Below are 24,175 nucleotides of genomic sequence, written 5' to 3' on the forward strand. Positions count from 1 at the left end.
GTGGTAAATTACGTCAAACAGCTTTTTGGAACACTCCCTGTGATAATTGCGTTACAAAAACACACAATGCTACGTTTCTACGCAATTATCTAGCTGTTCACAGAGCCCTGAAAAGGCCGAAAAAAAATTGTACCGTTGTATCTACATACACGTTATTTTTACATAAAATAAATAATTTATTTCGTTAGCACTTTTGTGTGCGAGCGTAGTTGTCAATGGCGAGTTTTTACTACATATAAAAAATGCATGGCTCGCTCGCGTCACCCATCGCTCGGCTAGCTCAGTCGGTAGAGCATGAGATTTTTAATCTCAGGGTCGTGGGTTCGTACCCCACGTTGGGCGCCAATGCGACGGTAACGGGGGGTGTAAAGGGAACTACCCGTACAGGCCGACAAAGTGGACGTCAAAATAAAAGATGGGATGATGATTTACCAACAGGATTGAGAAGGTTAGCGCGAGATAGAGATAAGTGGAAGAAACTGGGGGAGGCCTATGTCGAAAGACAACCTGACCAATAAAGTGGTTGCTGTGCATTAACATAATTTTATTTAATTTAACTTTTTAATAGATTTAAAAAAACATGTTTAAAATGTAGTATATCGGCCTTACAAATAAAGTTGGTATAAAGTTATAACCAAGCATAAACAAAGAATATGCATAATGCTTACTTGCAAATAAACGCGGAAAACTTTATGCGTCCAAATTAACCAATCATAAGCAAAATGTCTATTGGTAAACATTTTGCATTTTCTTGGTTTTATGATTAGTATGCCAATATGTCAATTTTATTTGTAAGGCCGTATAAGTTTAAATGCATGGTCAGTGAATAAAGGCTTTTATTATTATTATTATTTTTATAACCGTACCGGTCTTTAAAGAATGTTTATTATTAAACAATTAATGTAATATAATATAATATGAGCAAGGGTCGTAGGTTGTATAGTTGGTTGATCTAGGTCGCCTTTACGGTACGCTACGCTCGCCTCTACGGTACGCTACGCTCGCCACTACGGTACGCTACGCTCGCCTCTACTGTACGCTACGCTTGCTCACAAAAGTGCTAACGAAAGAAATTATTTATTTTATGTAAAAATAACGTCTGTGTAGATACAACGTTACACCAACAAATCGAGCAGCTCTCCGTTGCTCGCGGTCAAATGGTTCGAGCTGATAGTGCGGTGCGCTAGACCAGAGATGACTATTATTATATTATTATTATTAATATTTCAGCAATATTATTTGTTTATTCATGTTAATAGAATCAACATTTATATGTGCTCTAAATTAAGACAACTTTTAAATTATAAATTTGTTCTTATAATTGCAAAATAATGTTTATTAGATATATTAATAATTGAATCAATGTAAGTATGAACAGGATTCCATATTTTGATGGTACTCATACCGAAACACCAATGTAAAGTGTTTGTTTTTCTGAAACAGTTCGAAACGTTTTGGGGTAATTTTAATTATTAGAAAGTGCATGTTAAATCAACTAAAGTTTGTATATAATTTAATTCTTGAATAATAAAGCGGCTTCCTGCGACTTAATCTCAATTTCAATCTGAAATATTTTTTTGTATTTTTAAATATTCATTTTTCAACAAATCATAGCAAAGTCTTTAAAACGAAAATTTAAAAAAAAAATTTTTTCTTCGTGTCAAATATACATTTCATTGTTAAATATTTAACTAAATTACTGAGCTGTTGACACATGCGTATGAAATATTGCATCCGAGGCTTTGTTCTTAGTAAATGCCTTGAAATATTCGTTTTCATCAGAATTAACAACATTATATTTATAAGACACGACTACAAATAGTCTTGGCCTCATTTTAAAATTAAAAAGTTAACGAACTAGCTACGTTCCATGATATATTATGAGAAATAACGCAGCTTAATTTCAACCCACTTGTTAAGCCACTGGTGACTTCGTCGAGTTGAAAAATTTCAGTTCCACCTTAATTACCTTACGGCCACTTTCGCCATGTGAAATTTGATTATAATTATAAAATTTAAAGTTATTATACTAGTATGATAGTGGTAAATTAATTATGCTGAAGAGTTAATAATTACGCTAGACCAGTTGGCGTTGCATAGGACATCGCTTCGTTATTTGTCTTCTTCTGCATTCATCACGGGGAGTGTTCTGAAGCTTTTTGGCCTGATTGCCATGACACGCCACAGATTAGGATATCATCAGGACGATCGTTCTTCTACAGTACTCTGTGAACGGCTGGATCACTTGGCGTTGCGTAGAGACGTCGCTTCATTGTGTGTCTTCTACCGCATTTATCACGGGGAGTGTTCCGAAGAGCTGTTCAACCTGATTCCTGCCGCCGAATTTCACCTTCGCACGACACGCCACAAGTTACGATATCATCCCCACCATCTCGATGTGTGGCGGTCCTCCACAGTGTGGTTTTCAAGGAGCTTTCTTCCTCGTACCACGAAGCTGTGGAATGAGCTTCCTTGTGCGGTGTTTCCGGGACGATACGACATGGGTACCTTCAAGAAAAGCGTGTACACCTTCCTTAAAGGCCGGCAACGCTCTTGTGATTCCTCTGGTGTTGCAGGAGAGTGTGGGCGGCGGTGATCACTTAACACCAGGTGACCCGTACGCTCGTTTGTCCTCCTATTCCATAAAAAAAAAAAAAAAAACAGTACGGTTTTCTAGGAGCTTTCTTCCATGTACAACCAATCTATAGAATGAGCGATCCCTTGTGCGATGTTTCCAGGAGGATACGACATGGGTACTTTAAAAAAAACCATAGACCTTTCTAAAAGGCCATCAATGCTCCTGTGATTTGGACCCGCCCAACTGGACTATTTGTCCATTTTTTTTGCTTGGATAAATAAGGGATTGCTTGAAACTAATTCTAGTAGGCTCCATAAGATACATAATAGCTTTAAGGGTAAATGTATACAATTTTATAATAAAGTCACAGCCACTGTCCTATAAAATAAATTTAAATGTTTTATTAAAAATTGGGTCGATCGTAAATCCTACTACTACACAGCTGAATATCTAAGTAATCGGGCAGCCTGCGACTGGATTATGATAAGTATATAGCAATTGCAATGACAGTACAATATTGTATATTTTATTAAAAAGAGCGCAAAAAAAAGAATGCCCATGAAGGAACCACTTAGTTCCGAAGCGTTAGTAGTATATAAGGAATTAAGGAATGACAGAAAATGATTCCAAAGAAATCAATTTTGAGAATATAAATGCTATATAATATATGCCTTTATGGGATGCGTTACCATACAAATTTCTCTGTTATGGATTGATTGATATCACTGACTTCATCATCATTGTCAACATCAACAATTCTATTAATTCCCACTACCGTGTCATTATAGTCTCGTATGTGTCTTAGCTTATAAGCTAAGTATTCAAACACTATAGTGTTTTATTGCAGATTCTGGTTAGTTTTAGTTGCTTTGGTATCAGTGAACCTCTGCAATTCGTAAAGTAGATATTAGCTTAAATATGTAGGAGAGGCGTACGAGTATATTCAAAAATATTACACTACGATATGAAAATAAATATAATACTAAATTTCTTAAGTATAAAGATTAAGATTATTATAAGGAAATATTATTGACCAGGGGTAAAAAAAACGCTTATACGCCTATAAAATTTTGCAAAGCCATCAATGATTATATTACGTACGACCTTCGTCACCAATCAGCTTTTGGAACTCACGCAATACCCGACTCATAAAAATCGACCATTGAACAACGTTACGCACTTGTAGGTAAAACAATCCTCTCCTTTTTTGAATATAAAGATAGAACAAATAGATGGTTCGTTAGACATACATATAGAGGCATCAGAGCATGAACTTTAGGTAGGAGGTTGTAAATAAAGTTTTGGTATTGCCTTGGGACAGGTAACAACGACACCCCAGGGATAATGTGGCAAAGAATAGATTTCGTACAACGGTGTCGGGAGGTTTGCATATTTATAGAAAATTTAAATTACAATACTTGTTCGTGTAGCAGAGTGTATGATGAGGTTATGCTACTACTTAAGGATATCAATAGTTTACAATTTTGGACCAAATTTATCGATGTGTAGATACGCCCAGCGCTCTTGCCATTTAGGGCAACTTTCTGAATAACACATGATCCGTATATCTTGGTATGTTGTTGGAATGGGAGGCTCCTTTGCACAGCATGCCGTATAGATTATGGGTTTCGGTCTAAAAGGCGCCGGAGCTAGTGAAATTACGAGACTTAACATCTTATGTCTCAAGGAGACAAGCGCAATTGTAGTGTCAATTGGAATTTTTGAGATTTTTTAGAATCCTGAGCAGCCAAATACCATCAACTGAACGTCCTGCTCATCTCGTATCGTCATAAAAAATGTTCAACTGTTGCGTTGTGGCAGTTGTGATATGACTTAAAATAACAAATTGTAAACATCAATACATTTAAAGATTTTACAGTGGATAAAGCATAATTGTAAGTTGGTCGTGATTCTTGCATACATAAGTGATGCTGTCACAAATATCTTATTTTTGGTGAGGAGTAGAAGATCTGCAAAGTGATACCAACCAGCCACTGTTTGTCCTGCAGTTTGGAATTTTTAGCCTCAAAAAACATCTAGTACGACCTCTCCTTACCTGCGGCTGCACCGTTTTATCTATTTCTTCCTTTTTCTTCACCAGCAGGATAACTTTCAATTTTAGCAAATTATTTGCAGACTTAAAATTTGAACGCAAGGATCTGTTTGCATCTATTCGAAAGCCTATTTAAAATGAAGATTTAAATGCTGTTACATAGTTTGTATATTATAATTAGTAACGGACCAGAATCATTTTTGATTAGCATATTAAAAGAAAACGAAAAGTGAAAACATTATTTAAAATGGATTTTCAAAAAAAATCTGCTCACGTTAGTCTAGGACTTATATAAAAAAATTTCGTCTGGAAAAAGCGAAAGCTCTTTCCGAGAAGGTGTAGGATATTGTAATAAATAGTTCCAGGAGCTAGGTAGCTGAATAATTCCACGTTAACAAGTTACAGAGCGCTCAACATAGATCCAGCAACACTTCAGATGTCAAGTGCACAACAAATGGATAAACTTTGATCCACACAAACTTCCACTGACTGTTCACGGCAATTTGAAACTTAACTCTTTAACCACAATAACAACAATTGCATGGTTCGATTGAAGACCAGTTTGGGATATTTTGATATTATTAGTGCTGAGTAATAATGGATCTATAACGTTGTTAATTAAGACTAGAGTTCGTATATTGTTCTGTTTGATAGTGATTTTTCACGAGGAAAAGTGATGAGATTACACAAATTATATTTGAAAAGTCTATTTTATTAAAAAAAAATTTGATGAAGATTTAGTTAGGTCGCGGGTTCGAGTTCCGCATCGTTCATAAATTTTGTTTTCATATTTAGTTTGTGAAATTAATCCCAGAAGTAAGGGTTATCACTTAAAAAAATAATGCTTAGAAGTAATGAGTTGTACACCTAATGATTGGATATGCATTGCGCATATCAGGATTCTGAAAAAAATTCTGAGCAACATTGAAATTTTTACGTGAATTTGAGACATGAGATTTTAAGCCTAACAAGACCATTAATTTCACTAGTAGTGCAAGTGAAATTACTGCATCAAATCAAAACAAAAATATTTTATTTGACAGGTAAATCATATAACACTTGAAATATGTTTTTTTTTTCATGCGGCTCATTCGGAAGGCAGATTTCTTAAGAGAAGAACGAGCAGGAAACTCTAAGGTTGCTCTTTTCAAAGCACATTAGATATAACAACAACAACATAACTTGTTTTTAATGAAATTTACAAATCATTTCAATAACAATGTATGCAAAGTGACGCAACAAAAATACTCAAACGTTAAATACTAAATGGCTGACACGAGTAAATAAAAAAATAAGTGAATTAATAATAAAAAACACAAGAGTTATTGAGTACATAATAGCTTTAATTTTAAAATAATTAAATAAAACTAATGAAAATAAAACATGATGCAGACCTCCCAGCCACCACCACCACCCATTGGTGGTGGTGGTGGCTGGATATGGCTTGTGAATGCACCAGCATGACGCATGGACCAGCCATCGCCTCCCTCGACCCGCCCCACGTCGCCACCACAAGCAGTGAGCACTCCCAGATATAAAAAAAAACCTAATGAGGCCATTCTGGAAGTAAGTCCTATCAAATAACATAAATCCCAAATTCTAGATAAACGATTTGTGAAAAAAAAAAGGAATTGGTGTGATATAAATTAAAAGTAAGTAACAGTAAAATCATACAGTATTTCTCGAACGTGGTGGTAGAAAAGTGATTATTTCCAGAAGGGTTGACATTGTTGAAAGCTTCTGTGCATTGGCATTTTATAATAGGGTGCTTTTCCCCGGCTCCCTCTTTGGAATAAAGAAGTAAGTAACATTGCAAACATAAAACGGGAATAGCCTATTTTTATGTATTACTTAACTACAGATGAATTCATATTCAAATTCAAATATTTTTATTCAAAATAGGATTTATAATCACTTATTGAACGTCAAAATCTACCACCCATTCAAAAGAGACTGCCTCAGACCTGAGAAGAATGGGCGCAAGAAACTCAGCGGGCTATTTTTTTATATAAAATATGGATTACAATGTAATATCGTACAATAAACATTTATATTTAAAGAGCCTGAGGGTGTTCGCTTTAATCCCAGTCCGTGATGTCATTAAGAAAATCGTTTATGCTATAATAACCTTTCCCACACAAACGTTTTTTAACAATTCTTTTAAATTTCGTAACACATTTGTTTTGTACATTTTCTGGGATCATATTGTAGAAGCATATACATCGCCCAACAAAAGACTTACTAACTCGACCCAACCGAGTAGTAGGCATAACAAGTTTATGTTTGTTCCTCGTGTTAACATTATGAATGTCACAGTTACTAGAAAATTCCTCAATGTGCTTATGAACATACAAAGCATTATCAAAAATGTATTGAGAAGCAACAGTCAAAATGTTTATTTCTTTAAATTTTTATCTTAATGATTCTTTAGGACCTAGGTTATAAATCGCGCTAATAGCCCTCTTCTGCAGCACAAAGATAGTATTAATATCGGCCGCACTGCCCCATAACAATATAACCATAGGACATAATACTATGAAAGTTCACACTCAACGGAAAAGAAACCTTTTTTTTTATGAAAATAAGGGACGAGATGAGGAGGACGTTCAGCTGATGGTAATTGATACGTTACATTACAATGCAGTGCCGCGCAGGATTCTTGAAAAACCCAATAATTCTGAGCGACACTACAATTGTCGTCGCTCGTCACCTTGAGACATAAGATATTAAGTTTCATTTGCCCAATAATTTCACTAGCTGCGGCGTCCTTCAGACCGAAACACAATAATGTTTACACATTGTAGTGCCGCTCAGGAATTTTGGGTTTTCAAGAATCCTGAGTGACACTGCATTGTAATGGGCATGGCGTTTCCAATTACCATCAGCTGAACGTCTTGCTCGTCTCGTCCCTTATTTTGATTAAAAAAAAGATACAGGTAGCTGCTCTTCGCTGTTGTGTATTGTCATAATTAATTTAATAAATATTATTGGTACGTAATAATAATTATTTTAACAATTATTTGGATAACATTGTGAGGTTAGTTTTGATAAAATTAAAAACATATAGCTAGGAAGGTAAACTACTAAAAAAAAGTTATTGAAATAGGCGTTGGCGTTACTTTGCGGAAATCCATAATTATCCATATGACTTGAGTTTTCTTTGGCGGAGTTAACACTAAAGAAAACTCAAATTATTTTTAGGTAAACTACTGGAAAAATTTCTATGTTGGATTTGGTTACTTTAATTTTAACAGAACGACAGTATACAGAGTAATGTTTCTTCGTCTAATCGAAAATCGATTGAGAATTACATTATAAGTCACAACAACGGAACCAACAGCTACAATTAGGGTTCCTTGACACAAACACGCAAACACGAACCACAAGTAATGGCATATAATTTTATTATCCCTGCTTTGAATGGCTTCTGGTGTAAATTTATGTTTTTTCATATTTCAAATATTTATTTGAACATAAAGAAATTCTCGAAAATTTCTTCCATTTCAGCTCAACCTTTTCTGAAGTGGCGGTAAAAAGAAAAAACCTTTTGTCATTCATAATTGTCACTTCGTTGACCTAGTTTAATAAATGATTTTTAAGAGAGTGCGATTAGTCAAATTTAAATTTTACAAAGTACTTAATAATACCACGGATGAGTAAAAAAAGAAGTACTCCGCGCCGTGATATTAGCAAGTGAAGCACCGTTATGCTAGTGTGTGTGCGGTTACGGGGAATATTAGTTAAACAATTTTTTCTCCCTTAAATTATTATATATGGCCACAAATACTTATATAGGATCATTTTTACACTTTTTCACAACGCACGACGGCATTCTAAAAATATTTTATTGAGACGCAAACTGATCTGTCACAGACGATGACAATTCTCATAATGGCCACCTATCGGCCTGTAGTAGTGTAAGTGTGTGCGTGGGGCTATGTATTTACACGTTAATCGGCTAGTTTTGGTGCTACACTGTTATGTAAGGTGACACGGAGTCCTTATTTTTTTACTAGTCCGTGAATAATACATAAATATTATTATAACTCTTATTAAGTATAGAACAAAAACAAATAGTTGTGATTCGTTCATCTCCAAATGCAGTACACGTAAGATTCCATCCCTACTCTGCGGCAGTACAGATCATAAACTGAATAAACTAGCGTAATAGACGAACCCTGTGAGAGAGTGAGATAACTGGTAGGTATGAGAAAGAGGCGAAAATTTAGTGTCCAATAGTCTCTTGTAAAAGTAGATCGCATTCTATTTTTAATTTTTTAATCGTAATTGTTATGCGTTTTAACGAATATTAATTAAAAAATAAAATGGTGTCGTGTTCTGTGTTAGATTATGTTGTTATCTACAGTAACAAACCAAATAAGGAAACATTTCACATGAAAATTGTGATGATGATTTAGATGAAAGAAAGTATTTAGAAACAACTTAGTCAACATATGACACCAAATTCAATTAAATTTAGCTATTGGGTAATGAAATAGGTACTATTTCCTTAATTAACTTGGACTAAAGCGATCAATGTCTCCCGACAAGATAAATGCTTACCAAGCAAGCAAGTTTACCTGAAGAGACAAAATATTCTATAGGGAATTCTTCAGTAAATAGTAACTAGGTATGTTTTATAAAAAAAAAATTGGGAAATATTGTGATATGAATTACATTACATTACAGGTGATATTTGTGTATTTATCTCTTTAAATGGAATAATGTGAAGGCTTATGCCAGCAACCTTAGATAATTTATACATCTAGAAAGAGCCTCGTTCTGCTAGACAACCGATGAAAACAGGCCAGGTTTATTACTATAGCGTGCGTGACAATCTACGTGTGCGAGTGTGAGACACTCGCGATTTGAATATCACTTTATGATAGCGTGCGCGCATTGCTCATAATAGAGGCACAGAATAGAGGTAAACTGACAAATTCATTTTTATTCGACGTTCTCACAGCTTATTTAGACGAATAAATGATTTAAGCCAGCAACAAATGAGGTTGTAGTATGTGCGAGAGAAGATATTCCGAACAAATTAGAGAGTACAACTTGATCTTAGCGGTACCAGGACATTCACATTCATCCAGTGGTTATAATATAAAAGATGCAATCAGTTAAGTCGACAGAATATTATTCCACGTTGCACTTAGAGGAACAATGTCGCTCCTTGACTTTTTCTTGTGTTTTGAGAGGTAAATCAGTATCGCAATACACACGAAGGCATATTTTATACAAAAAACATAGCACTCAAATGCGTGTTATTGCTAAAATTGCTTAGGATTGACAATGTGAGTTGACTACAGCTGGCCACAGTTGTGATACAAACAATCCATGTTTAACAGCAATTTTTTGTGCCTATTTGGAGCGCCACTCGCGAGCGTCCAGAGAACTAATTTTGACGTATAATACAAATGGCTGTGAAGGAACGTACAATACTCTGAGTGTATTTGTGCATTTTGAATTAATGTTGTTCGTTTTCCGTGTTATTTATACTTCAAGAATCAACATCATAATAAAGTACGCATTTTTTTTGTAAATATTTTCCCACCATCTATCGATGCTTGCTGATGTTGTCATCACTAGTTTTAGTACCGCAGATTCTCGCTACATGGCCAACAACGCCAAAATGTCGAATATCAAACGGGCACAAAAGCACTTTGACAGTCGCCAGTCCAGTGGTATATAGTAGAGGTCAGTGTGTCTTGACTATAGTCCGACAACTTGGTGCGCGACCGTTCTACGGGGTGACAGACGGTGGCAGGGACGGGGTACTATGATATCAGCGGGTAGCGGGTGGTGTTGCGGGGAAGGCCAATGCGTGAGACTGACGGTCGCGCACCAAGTTGTCGGACATAGTACGTAGATTATTTTACCACATCGCCAGCAACCTAAAATTTCAACATCTTAAAATTTTCTGACGTTTGCGTCATTTGTTATTATTTTTTTTTTGTTTTCTTCGTCCATTATTAGAATAGGCAAAGGGTTCAAGCCCATACAGCCGTATTCATTGTTTAATAATTAATTGTCAAAGCCATCTTTAAAAATTTTTTACATAATTGTTCTTTCTTAAAACGCAGAATAGCACGAGGAATAAATCATTTTAAAGATTTTTGTTTCGTTAGGCAAAGAAGTATAACTTACATATACATAAGTAAACAGTTTCTTTACTTTTGAGTGAACATTACTTTTATGGAAGAGAGGGACAAAAATTATCCCAATTATCCGTATCGGCTCTGTTATATCAATGACAGCAGTGTTTGCAGCTATTTCAACTTCGAACTGCTGTAAGATTTTATTCTATATTTTTGGTTGAAGTTTGGCCTCTTATATAATAATAGGGTTTTACTTTTTAGTAGGAACTTGCAAGCCTTAGTCTTCTGGGAAATAAACTGAAAAATATTCAATATACCCTATTTTGCTACCTTAAATATTATACAGGACTGTCTAACTTCGCAACTAATGAATGAATAATATGGAGGATAATTTTTGTAGCAAACATTTGCTAATATTAAATGTGAAGGAAAAATAAACGAATAAAAGAAAACTCATAAAATTCAAATAACCCGGTTAAATCAGGGCACGAGTTGTTTGTATTTCGTAGACAGGGCGAGGAAAATTTAAATTAATTACTTTGTGTAAATCAAATTTATATGCGTGTACTTAAAAAATGATTCATAATTTTACTTTTATATATATTATTATGAGTACGTCATGAGGTTTAATGATGCTTCTTTAAAAGGTCATAAAAAAAATCTTATATAGCTTACGTAATTAACCAATTAAACAATAAATCACAACATATAATAAAACAAATTCCTTCGCCGCGTCTGTCTGTCTGTTCACAATAAACTCAAAAATGATAGCACCGATTTTCATGCTGTTTTCACCAATGGATGGCGTGGTTCTCGAGGATGGTTTTAGTATATAATTTGTTAAGTTTTTGTATATATGAACGGTAATTGTTGGAGGTGTCGAAAAAAATAAGCCATCTGTGAGCTTTCTAAATCTCTTTGAGATACGAATTGAGAACCTCTTCCTTTTTTGAGTCGGTTAAAAAACGGTTTATAGTGGCAAATTTAAAATATAAATAATATTTTTAAAAAAGCCACCCCTACTTTATTGTCGAGATTATAAGTTAATTATATTGTACATTTTTTTACTATTATTAGATGTGCATGGAAATATAATATGCATCAACTAATAAATATAAAATTATTATGACTGTTGTGAGATATTTTTAACTTTACTTATAAATAAGTTATAACCAATTTAAAAATCGGATGTTTTAAGCAAAAGGAGGACAAACGTGCGGGTCACCTAGTGTTAAATGATCACCTCCTCCTACATTCTCTTGCAACACTAGAGGAGTCACAGGAGCGTTGCCGGCCGTAAAGTACGCGCTGTTTTTGAAGGTATCATGTCGTATCGTCTCGGAAACACCGCACAAGGAAGCTCATTCCACAGCTTTGTAGTACGTGGAAGAAAGCTCCTTGAAAATCGCACTGTAATGGACCGCCACACAGCCAGGTGGTGGGGAAGACATCCTAACTTGTCCAACGTGTCGTGCGAAGGTGCAAAATAAATAAAAAAGGAAATAAAATCAGACGGCGTGACTCGCGATTTTAGAGAGGTCCGGTCCTAATGAATCGTGATTCGATTTAAATAAAAAAAATTAAAAAAAAAGTGTTTTATTTAATTGAATTTGTAACATTAAACATTATAATATTTGTTGAAGTAAACAATAGACCAATTACCCGACTTACTTTTAATAAAAACAGATCTTTCGTAAATTTCTCCATAGCACGAACAAAAGTGATTGATCACTCCAATAAAACAAATATTGAATGAGAAAATGCGGGTAGATTGATATCGGGAAATTGTTTCTTCTATCTCGTTGTTATTTCATTTTCTCTTACTGTCAAGGCCGCACTAATGGTTGAATCTCAATACAATCTTTGCTCCATTTACAAACAGAAGGCTTTATTTACTTTTAACTATTTTAAATTATCTGTTTTCTTATTAGTGAAGTTTATTTTTTTGCTTGTACATTAAATTGGCAAATATAACGAGATATTTATATTTATGTAAATAAAATTATTTTTACGATGGCGACCCTGCCTACTCAGCTAGAGTTCCCAGCTTCGAATCCCGTTAGGTGCAAACATTTATATAAAGAATTTTTATGTTTGTTTCCGAGTCATGGGCTTAAAAGTATTTATATAATATGTATAACCCTTAACTGGTATCGTAAATTTAGTAATCACCGCCGCCCACATTCTGTTGCAACACCAGAGGAATCACAGGAGCGTTGCCAACCTTTATCGAAGGTGTACGCATTGTATCATCCCAGAAACACCACACAGGGAAGCTCATTCCACAGCTTTGTAGTACATGGAAGAAAGCTCCTTGAAAAACCGCACTGTGGAGGACCGTCACACATCCAGATGGTAGGGATGATATCCAAAATTGTAGTAATATAACGTTATTTTTGAATTTAACTTTTTAAGCTATATTTTTATTGAAATTTGTAACGTAGGAATAAATATAACCAAAATGTTGATACTCTTTTTAGATCTCGTCGAGTATTAAAGTAAGAAGATTTACATTAAAAAAAACTATTTGATTACGTAAAAAAAGCCTCTTATTTATAATTTCTGACCATTTATTAAAGTACATACTTAAAACTTAATTGCTAGATTCTAGAAGCAAACATTATATGGCGGCCGCGCGGCCCCCACGTTACCAGTCAATGGATAAGTAAGTATATTGTATTAAATATATCGTTGTTTCAAATGTTAAGTAAAAATGTAAATAAAAGAAAAGTTATTATGAGAGAGACACTCATAATTTTAGTTGTTATTAAAATCAAATAAGGCTGACTGAAGGAAATCTCAACTAAGAATCTCATAGCCAACTAATTACTAATATTATCTAAAAAATTATATATATACCTATATTACCAATAGAAGTATTGAAAGTTTGTGTTTTTTGTTATAAAATTAATTTTTTATTTCTCCCAAAAATCATAGTAAAATAGTTTTTTTTTCTTGGAATAGGAGCACAAACGAGCGTACGGGTCACCTGTTGTTAAGTGATCACCGCCGCCCACAATCTCTTGCAACACCAGAGGAATCACAGGGGCGTTGCAGGTCTTTAAGGAAGGTGTACGCGCTTTTTTTGAAGGTACCCATGTCGTATCGTCCCGGAAACACCGCACAAGGAAGCTCATTCCACAGCTTTGTAGTACGTGGAAGAAAGCTCCTTGAAAACCGCACTGTGGAGGACCGCCACACATCCAGATGGTGGGGATGATATCCTAACTTGTGGCGTGTCGTGCGAAGGTGGAATAAGTAAAAATAAAATGGTGGTAGAATAGTTATTAACATTCCTATTGCCTATATATAATCAAAGTAATTACCACCCATCCAAATCGATAGGAAAGCCACCTAATGAGTTCTATTCGTGTAAATGTTATCAAATATTCAAGGCTCGACTTCCAAATATTCCGTCCGTTCAAGTATAAAATTTCAATAACGAATATTTTATTGCTTTCTAAAAGATCTTATTTTCTCGTAAATATCTTGTCACGAGTATCAGAAAATACGAAGAAAAAGTATTTTTAGGTTAAGTATTCAACAATAAGCATCATATTTTTGACAGTTAAGGAAAAATCTAAAAGCTCTTATGCAAAAATATTCCAACCGAATTATTGAGCTCGAAATAACAAAAAATATTACGTTACCATACGAGATACGAAGTCTTAAAAGGTTTAATATTACTTAAGCCTTTTACATTATATTACAGTTTGTATTATCGAAAAATAAATTACAAGGGGTAAAAATACCCCTCCAATTACTAAGCAAGAGCGACATTTCAAGTCAATTTCCTAATATGCAAATATTGGGGTTGAGCAGGTTATCAATTGTAAAGTAGATCCTATAGATGAAGCCATAACCTGCGAGTTGATCAAAGCATACAAGTTTTTATGACGATACGTCACTCGAATGGTTAGCTCAGTTGGGAGAGCACTCGCAAGGATCGCGAGAGGTCGAAGGTCCCGCATCGTTCATAAAATTTTGTTTTCAAATTTTATGTGTCTGATAGATACTTTGCTCTTTATAGTGAAGAACATGAATTTTTTTACAAAAAGCTATTCCGATTCCGAAATCCGATTAATCTTATATTCGATTTAGATATTAATATATTTTATATTCAGTATGATAAGAAATGACGTAATGTCATGGTTTACCCTTTTCAATAATACATTATTGATAATACGAGATACATCTCTAGTTGCGGATACTTTGCTGTCACCATTTAATGACAAGATCTTATCTATCCATAGTCATGTCCAATATAGTTCTAGTCCAATTCTTCATGTCGATAGGTTATTGAGATGTAATTAAGCGTAATATGATGGATTTGTCTAACTCTAGTAAGTTAAACTAAGGATAGATAGGTTATTGAAAACGGCTGTTAGTTACGATTCTAACTTGCGCTTGGTTTTACATTGCATTGAAGTTTCTACAAAGTAACATTTGAAATTTGAATGTAAGTTTCGTATTGATAAAAAAATTTATGACTGGAAAACGCAGAGGTTTGAATTTAACAGGTGATCTTTGTCGACTCAAATACATTATTTACTTTACAAATTATCTAATATCAAACTGCGCAAAGCTTAGTTAAGTTCAGCTAGTTTGAATTTTTTTTAATTTGACGTAGTTCCTAAAAAACGTTCCAAGTCACAAACATTACATTGGATTGGATTGGGCTACTAAGTCATGAACATCATCATCATCTGTCATTTAAAGAGCGACAGTAGGGCTGCCATTTAAAAACACAAAAAAAAACGAAATAATTTTTCGATTAACTTAAATTATCTGTAACTACTTTTATGATTTATTATGTCCCATTAAATACCGTGCTTTATTATAATAACAGTTTTTATTGAAGTGAAATCTTGAGGCAAGCTAAGCATTTTTTGTATATTATATTGATTGAGACTGAGCTGTCACGGAATATGTAACGCCCGTAAGGTCGGCTCGAGCCGACTAAGAGATCGTGACCATTTGGAGCATATTTTAAGAGGGTAACTAATAAACAATTTTGTAGTGTAAGTGTTTAAGTTTATACTTATATTATACACTTGATTAAAGTGTATAATATAAGTATAAACTTTATATAAGTAAAAAAATCGCACATACCTTTCATTTTCACTTTAAACGTAAGTATTATTTTTATTTATTTTTCTATTCTATTTTTTAACATTAAATAACACACAGTTAGCTTATTAAAAACACAAAATGGTTGCCATTTAACTGCTAAATCATACCGTCACAATGAATACATAAACATCTCTTTTCAGTGTTTTTTTTTTATTTCAGGTAGAGTGCATTATAAGTAATGCGTTGTCGATTAATTATACAGGTGGACCAAAAGTCCGTTTACATTTGAATCGGTTGCCGCGTCTAGCAGCGGTGGCGGAGCGGGATGGAGGGGTTACGCATTGCAAGAGCGGCCAATGAGAATTTAGTACCATTGCGTCGTTCAGCGGTAGTCAACGTGCGTTTTGTGTACGCGAGTACTATCGAAACAACGATTCTGCGACCTTAGCTCAACGAAAGTTTTGCAATCATTACAAGATACGACACAAAAATCAAGCTCCATCAGGTGTGTTAATTAAAAAATGGGTGCTCAAGTTTGAGAAGACGGATTTAACAATGGATTTACCTTGATCTTGCCGGCCTAGAACGTCGAGGGACCCCGAAAACGTGGAGCGAGTAAAATCGTCTGTTCGTGACCAACCTGGACTTTCAACTCGAAAGCGGTCTGCTGTCCTTAACGTGCCAAGATAATGATGTATTAAACCGCATTCTCAAGAAAGATTTTAGTCTACATTCCTATAAAATCCAAATGGTGCAGGAATTAAGGCTTCAGGACCATGCCACTAGGTTGCAGTTTGCGAACGAAATGGTAGAGCGATTCACCAGTTTTACAAACATTTTTTTCTCAATAAGGCATACTTCCACCTAAATGGGCATGTTAATAGACAAAATTGTCGTTATTGGAGTGACACTATGTCATGGTGATCAAAAACCCCTGCATTCCAGCCAAGCAACCCAGTAACTCTTGACAAATTAAAGGATCGTATTCGCACAGAAATCCAAAACATCTCAACAGAAACATGTAAAGCTGTTATCGAAAATTTCCGCTCTAGATTGCAGCAATGCCAGAATAATGAAGGATTGCATATGGATGATGTGATTTTTACGAAATAAATTCCCCTTTTGTTTACTATCGAAAACAATAAACAATTTTGATCTACTGTAATTAGTTTTTTTTAATCATCATTCAAATTATAAAGGACTTTTGGTCCACCCTGTATTTTACTAACCGACTTCAAAAAAATAGGAAGTTCTCAATTCGTCGTTTTTTTTTTATTTCTTTCGACTGGGTGAACCGATTTTGATAATTCGTTTTTATTTGAAAACTGGTGCTCCCCGGAAACTACATACATAATTATAGGTGAGATGTGCTTGAGTAGTGAGAGAGGCGAGAGGCGAGAGCGGGTCGCAGCGGAAGGACAATTTCAAAGATTATAATAATCGTAACTAGAAATAGAATGTATAAAAATACGCAATTATTTTTATACTTTTTAGTGCATATTATATCTATTGTTTTGAAATAGTGTTTTTGAAGTCGGTTGTTTTTCTTGTTAAAAACTTTTTTATTGTTTCCTATTTGGAAATAGGCCAGAAACACCAATTTTTTTTTCATATGAGATGGATGGAGCAAACGGACTTATACAAGACAAATATACCTACAAAAGGCAGTGTGATTCGTCAAACCATCATATATGGAATGAAACATTAAAATATTATGTTTTGTATGCAATTTAATTTGTTCATCATTTCAGCCGGAAAACATCTACTGCTGGACAAAGGCCTCCCCATCCATTATTTTTTAACATAAATATGATATAGGATATATATAGATGTTAGATTTTATATTCGCCACCATTTTCATGTGATACGAGATATCACGAACATGTTGAATATGTAATATTCAATATCGTAGACCCTAGTCATTCTTTTGAATAAATAGACGTATGGGAGTCAAGTGATGTATTCTCAGTTCAGTTTGTTTGCAAGATTTTCATGAGCTGCTTTCCCAAAATTTACTGACAGGTCGTTTGATGTGTCACTTATGACTTCCTTTTTGTAGATTCTTGACAACTGTCTCAAGCAATCTATCCAAAAGAATGAAATTAATATGATTTTATTTGTAGGTAAGTTTTCAAAATTTAATTTTTACACTCCATCAGAATCCTAAAATGGCTATCAGATACTATTATTTAAATCAATTTTCTCTTGTTGGCTTTTCAATAACTGATCTATGGAAACTTTTTTTCTATCAGAATCTTTATTTATAATTCTTAATGTATAATACATACATATAATAAATTTATAAATATTAGTTATTCTTAATTAATACATTATAGATTTTGATTTAGTAACGAACAACTAAATAACTTTTCTTCATTTATGTAATTATGTGCTTATGAATCCCCTAGATAAGTTTTTCTTCGTGTCATTACGAATCGAAATAGCACTTATATTGTTAAGAACTATATTTCTATCTTACATGTTCATTAACTTTTTAACCATATTAATAACACTAATATTTTCATTCCATTGATACTCGAATGTTCTCGAAACATAAACTATTTTCAATTATAGGCTGTTATTAACGACAAACTGTAAACCTTTAGACGGAGACAAAATATTAATTATAGGAATGACTTGAATAAAATAACCCATTAGGGCATTAAATATTTTATGCAAGCAAATCTCAAAGATCTCTATGAGAAATATTCGAGCTGTAAGTACGCCTACGCAGCACTTTCTGAATATGTAATAAGGTTTACTTAAAGCCCTTTGCGAGTAGATGAAAATTTAACCTTATATACCCAATGTCCGCTGTTAAAATATATTTACTTCTACTATTTGTATTTTCTTTATGAATACTTTATTTCACAATTTTGTTCGAAATATATAATTTTAACATTAAACTGAAATATATATGTTTTTGTGCAATACAATTAATAAAAATCAGTCTCGTGCCAGATTTTGTGTGTACTGAGGATGCCTCGTGTAGAGGCGAAACACGTGTCGAATTGTTTGAAAGACAAATATTGGCGAAATTAAGCCTAAAGAAAACTCAAAACATTTGGAAAAATATGGGTTTCCGCAAAATAACGACTACTTCAATATTTTTTTTTTATTAATTAAAATGTATACATAATTCAAAATAATAATTTTGACTCACATAGGTTTTCGTACGTGGAGATTTCTCTATTGAAAATGTTTTGATATTTAAATATTTCTTTTGTAATAAGAGACACAAATAATATTTATACGTAGGAAGACTAATAAATGAAAGTACATGATATGGTATTGAGCAAAGTTTGGAACAGAAATCAAATAATGCAGGTTTTTTAGTGAACAAAATTTATTTTAAATTTAACATGTGTAAGATTTTGTTTGCAAACTTTAGAGTTTCAGTTTTCGAATGTAATTATTAGTAATTTTTTAAAATCTAACGATCTTACGTTAGGTCATATAATAACGGGTGGTCCAACAATAATGCACGATGTTAATTGTCAATCACACCTTAACGTCAAACGTCTTTTCCAAACTTAATTTGAGTTTTTTTTTATTTTTTACTATTATTTTTCTACAACTTCATGATTTTTTCGTTCAGTATAATCGACCAAATGTATCCACAATAGGGATTCTCCCTATCTTGTATGGTGTTCGCTACTAAGAGATGATAACGGACTTCTTGTGGCCAGAAATTGAGGATATGAAGCTGGACGAAATAAGGTTCCAGCAGGATATCGCTACTTACTACACATCCAACGAAACAATGACTCTATATATTTATGAAAAACTAATAACTTCCCAATATATTTATGAAAATTTATTGTACACGCATAGAAACGAAGATAATTTGCTGAAAAGAAATGATATACATAACATTAATACAAGATACAAGAACAAATTGTTGATTCCAAGATACCGATTACCAAAACTTAACGATTCTTTCATGGGAAACTCTGTGCGTTTCTATAACAAACTCCCATCAAAAGTGACAGAGCTATGAATTCGCCAATTCAAATCTTATATTAAAAAACAATTAATTAAGAAAACCTATTATAGAATAGATGATTTTATAAATGCCAAGATAGCTTGGCCAGATGTCGCTCCATCTCGCAATGACAGCTTGACTAAATACCTTAGGTTCTTGTAAACCGGTGTAGAGCTACGACTAGTTTTTGTATAATATAGTGCAATAGTATAATTATGGATACAAATTTGTATTGTTGTATATTACAATAATTTATTTTGTGACTATTCAATGTGATCCTCGAGATTTTATTGAATTCAAAAAAAGATATTCTGATTCTGATTCTGATTCTCTTGAGCGAGAAATTCAATGGCCGTGTTATCTCATGTCATGGCGATGTTAATTGGCCGCCACGATCATGTGGTTTGACACCGTTGTTTAACTCGTTGATAGTATTTAAAAAAAAGTGTACGTCAATAAGCCAATAACAATCCAAAAGCTAAAGGATAAGATAGTTCGGCATATTAACGACATGGAACCTTAATTATATCTCAAGAGTCATTGAAAATATGGACAATCGGATGGAGGTATAATACCAAGCATTGTCCGATATTTTGTTTATAACAAAATTGTTAAAGATCCTTATATCGTAAAAAAAAATATAATTCTCTGAAACCTTTTTGTTTTACTTACAATTAACATCGTGCACTTTAGTTGGACCATCCTTTATTTTTATTTGTGAAAGTATCGAGATGATTATCAGCCGGAACAGACTGACATAGATTTTAAAAATTGTATTTCTGGTACATATTCTGTATGTACTCATGCACTTACAAGTTTATATGGCAATTTTATTTAAGTATATTATATTGCAAAATTAACATATTGATTGGATATACAGAAATGATGCTTGAAAGTTGATTAACAATAGAAATTTTAAGAACTAATGTCTATTACAGGTCTGGAAAAGGTAAAGACTTGGGTATTCCTGTATCAAATCAGAGGAGTGCTAAACATATAGCAAGCAGATGAAGGAGTGTCATGGTAGTAAAATTTTGAATAAGACAGTTGATACGAATCGTAGAAGAAAATTTTCGTAATATTATTTTATTTCTGTTGGTTATGGGGACTCATTAAAATGTTATATAAAATCTAATACTGTTTATTCTCAGTTATTTAAATTCGTATTGTACGTTTACAAAAACATAACATTTTACTTTAAATAGTAATTTTCATTGCTACAACACTAGACATTTTGGAATTGCCACTTTTCAGTTGCATTGCAGTTTTCCCGAATGGAATACGACTGAGGGTCTTTCAAGTTTAAAGCATACTCCCTACTTAAAAGCGAGTAACACATTTCTTGACCGCTGATGTTGCAGATGAGCTTGGCCGTTTGCCTCACCACGTCTCATCTCGTGCGAGCCTTGCTCTTTTGCTCCCTCTTATAAAAAGAAGGTGTCAATAATTCTAGGAGACTAAATACATGTTTAAGAGAAGAGCTGTTAGCATTATCTATGTATCAGCTCGGTTGTAGATATACAGCATTAGTGTATGCTTATAAATTATTAGTATATGATAATATACTTTACGTAAAAAAATAGTCACCCTTTTGTTCTCAGTAGTAATTTTCATTGAGACAACAATTGAATTAAGAAATGTCTTGACGATAATTCTAGAAGATTTCATATGATGCTTTTGTACACTCAAAATCTGAGCTTTTGCGATTATACAGAAGACGGACAAACAGCAGACACCTTAGCAATAGTGCTTTAGCAGATTACTCCTACTCGAGACCCCTAAAAGATATTAATGCTAAGCTAAGGAAGAAGTAACAGTTAACTAGAATTGTGTTATTCTTAGAGTACCTGTATTCCACAGAATTGTTTAATGAGATAAAGAACAAAATAATTTCGGAACATTATTAACACATCCTTATACTTATCTATATCTGATAACGGTGAAAAAAATGAACCTTTGTAGATCTAACTAACCAAATTCGTCCCACTGTAGCTCTAACTATCCGAAATCTCTTTAAGGCATGTATTCTATCAAATTAAAACGTTTTAATATCCTAGTAATCTTGGTTATCTTAAAAGAGAACTGAATAATATTTAATATTCATAAGAAAACTGAATAATATTTAATATTCATACGTCTTCAATACCGGAGTAAATGTTATTGAAGATAATTAAGAAAGGTTTCCTTATACAAATACGGGTGAAGCTATAGATATAGTATATCGCTTAAAAACAGCAAACCCTAAAACCTTTTCATCAAAATCAACTTTAGCAACGGAATTAACCCTATCCGTAAATTTTGATAGCTTAAATAAGCATAGATGTGTCATGATATGTCAGATAATTCAGACAAAGCAGTAATGCTAGTTTGCAATACTAAAATGGTGTTTATAATATATTTACTTATTAAATTTTAATTGCAAATAATGCAAATTAAGTTCAGCAACTGCATAAATAAAATATAAATAATATATTAAAAGTTGGAGACGTTTTTTTTAAATTTTCATTTCATACATAATTAAACAACTCATATGTAATTGCTGTATTCAAATTTGGATCATTAGCCGCGTCGTAGCTATTAAGCATGCAATCATCCCGTGCCTTGTTAATCCGTAACCCGACACCATAATCCCACTTATCAGCCTTATAAAAAACTTACCATGAATAAAAACAACACTCAAACACTCACAGAAAAGCACAGCACAAGTCACAAAATTATTTGCTGTCAAAGCATCGACTGCATGCATGAACTGCACGTCACTATTGGTCACAATTTTTTTAATCAACGCAACGACAAGTGTTCTCTTGGTAACGAGAGCTCAGACTGGCTGGGGTGCCTCCACCGCGCGTGTCCTGAACCCCTCACCCCGCGCTCCGCTCACCTCTGTAGCGCTACAGGCAAATAGATATAAACCTCAGTAAGGACAGTACGTGAAAAACAAAAAACGGTTCTAAATAAATGCCTTTGGGGTAAATTAGTTGGAAAAAAATAACATGTTTTGAGAGATTCATAAAGATATTATGATTATAAAAATTAAGAATTTTCTTTTTAATTCTATCCAATGAGATGATTCATTATTAATTATGAAATTTGAAAGAAATGATGTCGATTGAATTTGTATTAAAGATTTCTACATTATTTCATTCTGCCTTCATTTATCAATAAAATTATAGTCGTTTATGATTCATTTCTTTCAATCAACGATATTTTTCTTCCGTAGGCTTCTTTGAAAATACAATTAATCTTCATTAATATGTAGGTCTCTATGTCCGTTGAGAACTCAAGAATGGCCAGACCAATCTAGATGAAAATTGATGTGTAGTAAGAATATGTGATTAAGTAAATAATATTATGGTTATTCATACTACCACGACTAATCGTATCTTAACTATGATCAACTCTTATATTTCGCATAACTAATATAAAAGGCATTTATTTTTCTCAAAACTGATTCCTTTAGAATTCTTTTTGATGTCATTTCTAATATGCTAGATACTACGACCGCTTCGGAAACAAATGGTGCTCTGAGAGAGAAGAAGCGGCGCAAGAAACTCTCCCTCCATTCTTTTTTTGCGCTCTTTTCAATAAATATATACAATACTGTACAGTCATTTCTATCGCTATAAAATAATCACAATCTAGTCCCAGGCTGTCCGATCATTTATATATTTAGCAGTGGAGTAAAAGGATTTACGACAGAGCCATTTTTTATAAAACATTTAAATTAATTTATAGATAATGCCTGAACAGTGGCTGGGACTTTATTATAGAAGTGTATACATTTACCATTAAAGCTATTATGTATCTTATGAAGCCTACTAGAATTAGTTACAAGCAATCCCTTATTTCTAGTGTTATAATAATGAAAATCATTATTAAGAGCAAAAAGGTGACGATTTTAGTGAACGTATATTAAATTTTCATAAATGAACTGACAATGAACAGTCATAATATTTATTTCTTTAAATATTTCTTTGAGGGTCTGTCTATAACCAAGCTGATATAAAGCACGAACAGCTCTCTTTTGCAGAGCAAACACTATATCAATGTCAGCAGCATGACCCCATAGTAAAATACCGTACGTCATGATGCTGTGAAAATAACTGAAGTACACTAATCTAGCGGTCGAAACATTCGTGTACTCTGTAATCTTTCTAACTATAATTGTTGTAATCTCATTTCACAGTCAACAGATCAATGAATGTTGGTCAGTAGGAATTTTTCAGTTTATTTCTTTTAGTCTCAGATTAAGGTTTGGTCTCCGCTGCACTCCAACAAGATATCGCACTACCATTCTTAGCATCTTGACATTAAATGGCATCTTTCAAATTTTGTAATTTATATTATACGTTTCGTGTTATTTTACATTGAAATTGATAAAAAAA

The 24,175-nt window shown here is 33.4% G+C and overlaps 1 protein-coding gene and 1 non-coding gene across 3 annotated transcripts in view; one reads left to right on the forward strand and one right to left on the reverse strand.

Moving 5' to 3' along the window:
• LOC126976969 (uncharacterized) overlaps nucleotides 1-22,601 on the reverse strand; it is a 127,784-nt gene extending 105,183 nt beyond the window's left edge. For both annotated transcript variants that reach the window (XM_050825603.1, XM_050825602.1), the window contains exon 1: nucleotides 22,449-22,601. The gene's annotated coding sequence lies outside the window, so the exon portion shown is untranslated. The remainder of the gene's footprint in view (nucleotides 1-22,448) is intronic.
• Trnak-uuu (transfer RNA lysine (anticodon UUU)) lies at nucleotides 270-342 on the forward strand. Its single transcript has one exon. It is a non-coding gene; the product is annotated as a tRNA-Lys (tRNA).
• Nucleotides 22,602-24,175: the final 1,574 nt, after the last annotated feature.

The sequence above is a fragment of the Leptidea sinapis genome, chromosome 43 (genome assembly GCF_905404315.1).
Source record: "Leptidea sinapis chromosome 43, ilLepSina1.1, whole genome shotgun sequence".
Classification (NCBI taxonomy): domain Eukaryota; kingdom Metazoa; phylum Arthropoda; class Insecta; order Lepidoptera; family Pieridae; genus Leptidea; species Leptidea sinapis.